Here is an 8,744-nt window from a genome sequence, read left to right as displayed (position 1 = left end):
CCAATAGTAGCCATGTTCCCTTTTCCTCACCCCCTGGCAATGGCCAATGATCTTATTTTAAAGACACTAAGGCTCAGAGAGGGGCGGCACTCTACCTAAGGTCACATCACTTGCCTGCTGGGAGCGGAGCTGGTAGTAGAGCCCAAGCCCCCTGCTACCTGCCACTATCAGGCCAGGGCTGAGTCTCTCTGCACCACAGGTATGCTCTGGTACTGACAGAAGAGATGCATTTAATGGAGTCTACCACACAGATATGCCCATGCATTCGTGATAACACCATTGAGTTCAGAGTGGAGCTGAGGATGAGGTAGAGAGACATGTTCATAACAGCCAATATCCTCTCTTCCCCCACAGAACCACAGGGCCTCCTCTTCACCCCCTTCAGTGTCTCCCTTCTCCATGCCACTAGCCCTGATCACCCTATGTGAAAGCACCCAGTCCCTGCCACTCCCTGTCTCCTGCTGCTCTTCCTCCAGATGGACTTTTCCTTTGTAGCATTGGCTACCATCCGCCCTTCACACGTCATCCTTTCCTTCTGCTGTGGTTTGGGTAGGGTGCACCCATGAAAGGGCATGACCTTTGCCATGTGCTGGCAGCTTGATCCTCCAGGTAATGTTGTTGAGAAGTGGTAAAACCTTCCAAAGATGGGGTCTAGCCAGGTGCTAGTGGCTCATGCCTGTAATCCTAACAACCCAGGAGGCTGAGATCTGAAGATCATAGTTCAAAGCCAGAAAAATCTGTGAGATTCTCATCTCTAGTTACAGAAGAAAGCTGAAAGTAGAGCTGTGGTTCAAGTAGTAGATCTCCAGCCTTAATCAAAAGCCAAGCAAAAGTGTGAGGCCTTGAGTTCAAGCTCCAATACCACTACAAAATAAATACATGCATACATAACTATATAAATACCTAAAAATAAATAATCAAAGAAAAGGTGGGATCTGCTGGGAAGTGATCAGGTCCCTGGACACCCACCCTCTTGCATGGATTAATTACTTTCACCAGAAACTGAATTAGGAGTGAGCTTGGTCTCTTCAGGCTAGATCAATTACTGGAGAGTGGGTTCTTAGAAAGTGCGTCCCTCTCCTACACACATGCTCTTGGAGTGCCTACTTCCCCTTTCCACTTCTTTACTATGAGCTGTTATGAAGCAGTTATCAGGAGCTGACTGGATGCAACTATCCAGTCCTGGAATTCCCAACATCTAAAATCACATACCAATTTAAACCTCTCTTCTTTATAAATCCCCACAATCTTTGGGCATTTAGTTACTGTCACATTAGAGTGAGACATCATCTTCATCTTGTCATTCTCTGTCCTTCCCTACTACAATGTCAGCTTTATGAGGGCAGCAGTCTTGCCTGCTTTGCTCACTGCTCTACCTGTTCCTAGAATGGTGCGAGGTAACAGAAGGCATTTATTAATTGAATTAATACATTAATGGACAGCTAGTATCGCTTCTTGTCAGTAATAGTTAGGTGGAAAGCTACTAAGCCTGCTTTATGGAAGGTCCCGAGAGTTCATCTGAGCACAGATGGCTGCGGACTGCCCCCAAATCTCTGTCTTATCAGGGGAGCCTAGAGTGGAGTCAGTGGACTTGAAGCAGTTGAGGGGCCAGACTGCTGGGACTTTTTAGGAGCCTAACAAGCAGAGCTGGTTTCAGAATCCAGCTTTTCCTGCAGTAACTTGGTAGCTCTCACATTCCACGCCTCAGCCAAAATGGAAAAAGGGAATTAAAAAAGAAGAAGAAGAAAAAGGAAGTGCTGGTTTTTTAAAAAGCCTTAGCTGTGTGAGCTCCAACACAGAAACTGCTGTCCACGACGTCATGGGCCCCGAGGCCCTCTGGGCAGCGTTTCTAACACTTGGTGCTGTGGGCTGGGCCAGGGTCCACACATGCTTCCAGAGCACTGTGAACATTACAGGCAGACAGCAGCTCCATTGACAAGCCTGGGCTCAGGCCCCTGAGCCAGGAGGGAGCCAGGATGGAGCCAGGTGCTGGGCTGGCACCAGAGGAATCCTTTACGCTGTGGTCCAAAGCCCTGGACATCTATCCTGTGGGCTCCAAGCACACCAGAGAATTTACAGTGCTGAGCACTTTGGTTTGTGCCATGAAGACATGGGGAGAGGGAGGGCACTAAGACATATAGGGCCCTCTCTGTGGTCACTGTCATAGCAAGGCAGCAACTGCACTGTGCTCCAGCCCTGGCCTCTCATGTAAATTCTGTAAAGTTAAAAAGAGAAGGGAAGCCAGGTACTGGTGGCTCACACCTGTAATCCTAGCTACTCAGGAGGCTGAGTTCTGATGATGGTGGTTTGAAGCCAGCTGGGGCAGAAAAGTCCCAGACTCTTATCTCTAATTAACCACTCAAAAACTAGAAGTGGTACAGTGGCCCAAAGCGGTAAGAGCACTATCCCTGAGCAAAAGAGCTCAGGGACCACGCCCAGGCCCTGAGTTCAAGCTCCACAACCATCAAAAAGAAGAAGAGGAGGAGGAGGAGGAGAAAGAGGAGAGATAGCTTCTGCCTAAGTGAAGCTAGTATCCTGAGGTTGGTTGTAACTACTTAGTCAAGTCCAAATCTTCACTTTATGAAGAAACTGACGTTCAGAAAGGGGAGGGACTGGCTCAAGGTCATATAGCCAATCTGAAGACTAGGCAGGGCTGGAGGCAGTCTCTGGAATCCTGGCTGGGAGGATTTCTTACTAGATACTGCAGGCCTTTCCAGAATCTGTTCTAGGGCTGTCTTCCAGGATCTGCCGTCAAGGCTTAGCCCCCAGGGAACAGCTGTTGGCAAAAGCAGGCAAGATATTGATTATGGCTGGAATCCGAGAAGGTGATTTAGGTCAGTGAGTGAGGCTTAGGGGAGCAAGAAGGGGTGGGAAAGTTCTCTGCAAAACAAACCAAAGGTGTCTTCACTTTGACAATTGTCTGAATTTTCTAACTTTGTTATAGCTCTATAATTAACTTTTTGTATTTGAAAATGATAAAATTGTATGATTAGGGATAGTCTGGAATCCAAGATGGTCCTGGCCCTGTCCCACTTTATAAATAGAGGCCTTTCTCAGAAAGGCTACCATGAGAGGTAAATGAATCAAAGGACTCAGCTCAGCAAACAGCTCTGCAGCCAGTCCACTAGGGATGCTTGCCCCTCAAAAGACAGGGTACAGCAGCCAAGGAGTAAGGCAAAGACAAAGTTCTGAGAAGCCCCCATGGACATGTGCACATCTGGTGCTGTCCAGGTCAGTGATAGAGTCTATGTGACACCCATCCAGTCACCACAGCAAGCCTCCCTGAGGAAGGTGTGGTTGGCTGGCCAGAGTTCATCAGGCTCTGCCTGTGTGCACATTCCAGTGTCACCAGGCCACAGCTTCCTAGATACCTGGCTTCCAGCAGGGAGGGAGACTGGGAAAGGCACAGCTAATGTCATGTATGGCAGCACTGAGAGGTGCTACCATCTTGAGTAACATAGTGAGGGTCAGCCCAATGACCTCTAGCTGCCCTGAGAAAAATTAATGTTGGCCAGGAACTGGTGGCTCATGCCTGTCATCCTAGCTACTCAGGAGGCTGAGATTTGAGGATCATGGTTCAAAGCCAGCCCAGGCAGGAAAGTCTGTGAGATTCTTATCTCCAGTTAACTACTAAGAAGCCAGAAACGGAGCCGTAGCTCAAAGTGGCAGAGCACTATCCTTGAGAAAAACTGCCCCTCAGGACTGGGGGGGGGAGGTCTGGTAAGGGCCAGGCACCAGGTCGGTCAGTCACCCAGGACTTAGTACCCAGTAGCAAGGTTAAATGGTTTTCTTTCTTTCTTTTTTTTTTTGCCAGTCGTGGGGCCTGAACTCTGGGCCTGGGTGCTGTCCCTCAGCTCTTCAGCTCAAGGCTAGCACTCTACTACTTGGCCACATCACCACTTCCAGATTTTTCTGCTTTATGTGGTGCTGAGGAATTGAACCCAGGGCCTCATGCATACAAGGCAAGCACTCTACCACTGAGCCTCCTTCCCAGCCCCTTAAATGGTTTTCAGTGCTTAGAATTGAGCCTGATATAAAATAAGTAATAAGGGACTGGGAAGGTGGCTCAGAGGTAGAGTGCTTGCCTTGCATGCCTGAGGCCCTGGGTTCGATTCCTCAGTACCACATAAGCAAAAAGAAAAAGGCCGGAAGTGGCGCTGTGGCTCAAGTGGTAGAGCACTAGCCTTGAGCTGAAATGCTGAGGGACAGCACCCAGGCCCAGAGTTCAGGCCCCACGACTGGACCCAAAAAAATAAAAAAAAATAAAATAAAATAAGTGATGGTAAAACCTCCTTGGTAGCTGGGTGCTAGTGGCTCACACCTATAATCAAAAGGCTGAGACCTGAGGAACCTGGTTCAAAACCAGCCTGGGTAGGAAAATCTGTAAGATTCTTATTTCCAATTAACTAGCCTATATAATTATTTTATTTATTTATTTATTTATTATGTGGTGCTGAGGAATCGAACCCAGGGCCTCATGCATGTAAGGCAAGCACTCTACCACTGAGCTACCTTCCCAGCCCCCTATACAATAATTTTTTAACAGCTGGAAGTAAGCTGGGCACTAGTGACTCATGCCTGTAAATCCTAGCTACTCAGGAGGCTGAGATATGAGGATTGCTGTTCAAAGCCGGCTGGGGCAGGAAAGTCTGTGAGACACTTATCTCTAATAAACCACTTAGAAAAACAGAAGTGGCACTGTGGCTCAAGTGGTAGAGCTTTGGCCTTGAGCAAAAGCAGCTCAGAGACAGTGCCCAGGCACTGAGTTCAAACCCTAGGACCAACATGCACACACACACACACACACACACACACACACACACACACACACACACACACACACACACACACACACACACACACACACACACACACACACACACACACACACACACACACACACACACACACACACCCTGCTTGGTTAAATTTAAAATCACCTGTGGTCTGTCTGGACAACAGGGTGGAGCAGTAAGTCCTAAGGTGTGGCCACTGAGTTCTGGCCCACACACGGCTGAAATCCCACTTTCTGGAAGGCTTAGCTCACACCTCTCTTACCTCCAGCCACTGTGGCTGTCTGTGCTGCACACTGGCCCTGAACTCAAGAACACCCATCTGACTGTTCTGAGCTGTGCTACCCCTGGCTAGTCTTCCCCTCCCAGCTCCACCCCAATCTCTAGATCTAGAGGTCTGAGTGGGGATCCTGACTCCCTACCCCCTGGGTTGTCCTCCCTCACCCCCCTGCTCATCCCCTGCCAGCACTAAGCTAGACCTCAAGAGCCTAGAGTTTTCGGTCAGGCAGGAATCTGCAATGTTAGGGCTGCAAGGTCAGACCTCTGTGTATTCCTTGCTTGTCTTTGCCCAGTGGTATACACATGGGGACACTGAGGCCTAGAGAAGGAAAGCCTTACTCCAGTCCCCCCACCCACTGTGGATCTGCAGAGCTGCAAGCTGGAGCTGGCTCCCTCCCAACCTTCTCCATGCACTCTGCGCAGGTCTCCAGAGGCTACCCCCACCCATGGCCACCCCTCACCTGGTCTTTGTTTGCCGAGTCCTCTGTAGCTCTGTCTGGAGTAATTCTCACCAAGCCAAGCCGGGGTCAGCCCCTCGGGAGCAGGCCACTAACGAGCTTCAGATGTCCACGGCCTGGCAGCGTGCAGTACTCAGATACTCACTGACTGCAGATGGATGCCTGGCCTGGCCGGTGGGGCTGGAGAGGAAGCTGCTGCTCTCTGCAGGTGACTGAAATGACATGGAGGCAGCAGGCACCCCATACTGAAAGCCCACATCTGGGCTGGGTAGATGACTGTGCCAAAGGGGAGTCAGGAAGGGAACAGAAAGGATGGGGGAACAAATGCATTTAGAGCATCTGGAAATTTAGTTCTTCTGACCTTTTCAGAGTCCTGATGTGGCTGGTGTTCTCTGAATTAGCAGCAGGGAGGTGGAAGAGAGAGGTAAGGAGCTTGCTGAGAGCCGGCTCTGCAGTGCTCTGGGCTGGGACAAATGTCACCCCCTCCCACCTTAAAGGAACCCTGTGGCTTATCATCCATCAGCTTACTGAAGAAGAAATGGAGGCTCAAAGATGCTGTAAGACTCTGAATGGCCTGTAAGACTCTGAATGGCCAGTTGAGGGTCCAACCCTCTCCCCACCCCCATGAGAATCCCTGTGGCAAGTGGGGGGAGGGGGAGTTCCACTGCCCTGCACAGTGGTCCTCCAGCCTCCAGGCTCTGCTCAGAGGCTGGGGTGCAGCTGACTCACTGGATCTTGACAAGGCTGAGTTCCCATTTGTAAAGTATGTGTGTGGGGAGGATCATCATCTAAGTTCAGATGAAGTTGTAAGTAACAACTGCCATCATCACATTCTCCTTTGAGCCCAGAATACAAGGTCTAGGAGCCAGACTTGCTACTGTGGGGCCTTTCCCCTGGTTAGCTGCAAAGAGCCTGCATTCTAGAGCTCTACAGCTTTCTAGCTAGCTATGTGACCCTTTAACCTCAGTTTCTCTATCAGTGAGATGAGGCCAGCAATTCCTATCTATCTCATAGGGCAGTAAAGTGAGTTAATATTTATATTATGGGCTAGAAGGATGCTTGGCACATCCAGTGTGTATATTAGCTACTGTAGGCTCAACCTTGTGAGGTTGGGGTTCATTGCCCCAGAGTATATATGTGGAAACTGAAGTCATGCAGTTCAGTGATTCTCAATCTTTTTTTAATAAATATTTTTATTGTAAAGATATTGCACAGAGGGGTTACAGTTACATGAGTAAGGTAATAAGTACATTTCCTATCGAGCATTGTTACCCCCTCCTTTTTCCCCTACCATCCCTTTCCTCCCAGCCTCCCGAACTCCTCCCCCACCAAAGTTATAAAGTTCATTTTCAACATAGTGTCTTGTACATCTCATTGTTACAATGGGTCAACCTGTATCCTTGTTTCAACAGTGATTCTCAATCTTAGTGTACATCCAGACCACCTGAAGAGTTTGCTAAAGTTCTGAAGACTCCACCCCACTCCACAGGTTCTGGTTCTGCTGTCTGGGTTAAGTGAGACCAGACAAGGTGTATTTCCAGCATGTTCCTGGGAATGGGATGTACCAATCTAGTGAATGGGACTGTGGCTTTTGTGATGGCAGGGTGGGCTGGGACCAGTAAGTGATTCGGTATGTTGTTGGTGGGTGAGAGATTAGGGATTTAGAGATTAGGGAGAGCAGAAAAGACCCTTGGACAAGCAGCCCTTGGCATCTTGTCCTAAATTTGCTCCCAGATCCTGTATGGCGTGGGCCCAGGTCAACTTGACCATGAAGCCTGGGTTTATTCTTCCATAAAACAGGGCAACACACGGGCACTGGTGACTCAAACTTGTAATCCTAGCTACTCAGGACACTGAGATCTAAGGATCACAGTTCATAGCCACCTAGGCAGAAAAGCCCACAAGATTCTTATCTCCAATTAACCACCAGAAAACTGGAAGTGGAGCTGTAGCTCAAAGTGGAAGGGCACTATCCTTAAGCACAAAAGCTAAGGGGGAGTGCCCAGGCCCTGAGTTCAAGCCCCATGACCAACAACAATAACAAACAACAACAACAAAAAGAGCAAAAATAATCCTTTCCCACAGGGAAACAACCTAATATACCCCAGCACGGCGACAAGAGTAGACTTGGGAGGAAGGGGCCTGGCCCTGAGTGCTGACTATGATCCTCATGGCTGTCCTTCTCTTCTCCCAGCACCAAGAGGTATAGTGCATCCCTGTTTCTTCCTTGAACCTGAGCTGGGAAGCTCACCACTGTCCCCCATGTCCCATGGGCAGTTGTTTGCTGTGGCCGCCTACATAAAGGGGCCTGTGTCCCCGCCACTCACCTCCCACTGTGTGTCCAGTGGTTTTCTATTTCAGTTGCTGTAAAAATATCACCTTTGATCTCAGCTTGTGGCTCTTTAAAAAAAGAAGAAGAAGAAGAAGAAACCACCAACAGGCTGGGTTTTCCTCCTCCCTCCCCTTCCCCAGCCCTTCCTCCCTCTCCCCTTCATTCTCCCTTCTTTCCTTTCTGGACCTCGTGAACTCTGGCTGGATCACAGCACCTTGGCCCCTTTGGAATTCATTAGCTCTGTCTCTCAAGGGGCTCTGAGCTGAAGGAACATACAAATGAGAGGCAAATGAAGGAAGGATACCTTCTTCCTTCCTCTCTCTCTCTCTCTCTCTCTCTCTCTCTCTCTCCCTTTGCCTCCCCTTTCTGCTCCTGGGCCAAGAATCTCCTAATTCTCTGCTTGGCCAGGTCCAGGCACTTCTCCAGCCGCCTTCAAGCGCATGGTATCAATCAGAGCCCTGCATCTGTGAAGTCTCCAGGCCTCCCCAGAGTGCAACGAAAACAGCCCCTGGGACCTAAATATTTACTTCACGCCATGTACTCAAGAGGCCCTCAAGCAGCCCAATTCTCCTGGAGGACTGGCCTTCAGCCACCTCCTGGCTCAACAGGCCCACAGAGGGGTGTCCCTCTGTCCCCAGCACATATGCACACCCACCTTTCTCTCTGCACATTTAGGGGATCACATACTGGGCACCCACCCGAGGTGGTCCCTCTCTATGCTCTCAACCACTGCACTAGCCTTTCTACTAGACTGCTCGCTCGATACTGAGAACTCAGAGCCTGAACCCTTCTGGGTGAAAAGTCACCTTCTCACCTACTGGGGCCTGCTCCTGCCCTGCCGCCCCTCTGTCTAATGAGATCATCGCCAGAGCATTGCACTAC

This window comes from Dipodomys merriami, unplaced genomic scaffold, assembly GCF_024711535.1.
Source record: "Dipodomys merriami isolate MVZ:Mamm:240054 unplaced genomic scaffold, mDipMer1.0.p SCAF_25, whole genome shotgun sequence".
Taxonomy (NCBI): Eukaryota; Metazoa; Chordata; class Mammalia; order Rodentia; family Heteromyidae; genus Dipodomys; species Dipodomys merriami.
The sequence above is the reverse complement of the archived record's forward strand: the minus strand, read 5'-3'. Positions refer to the sequence as shown.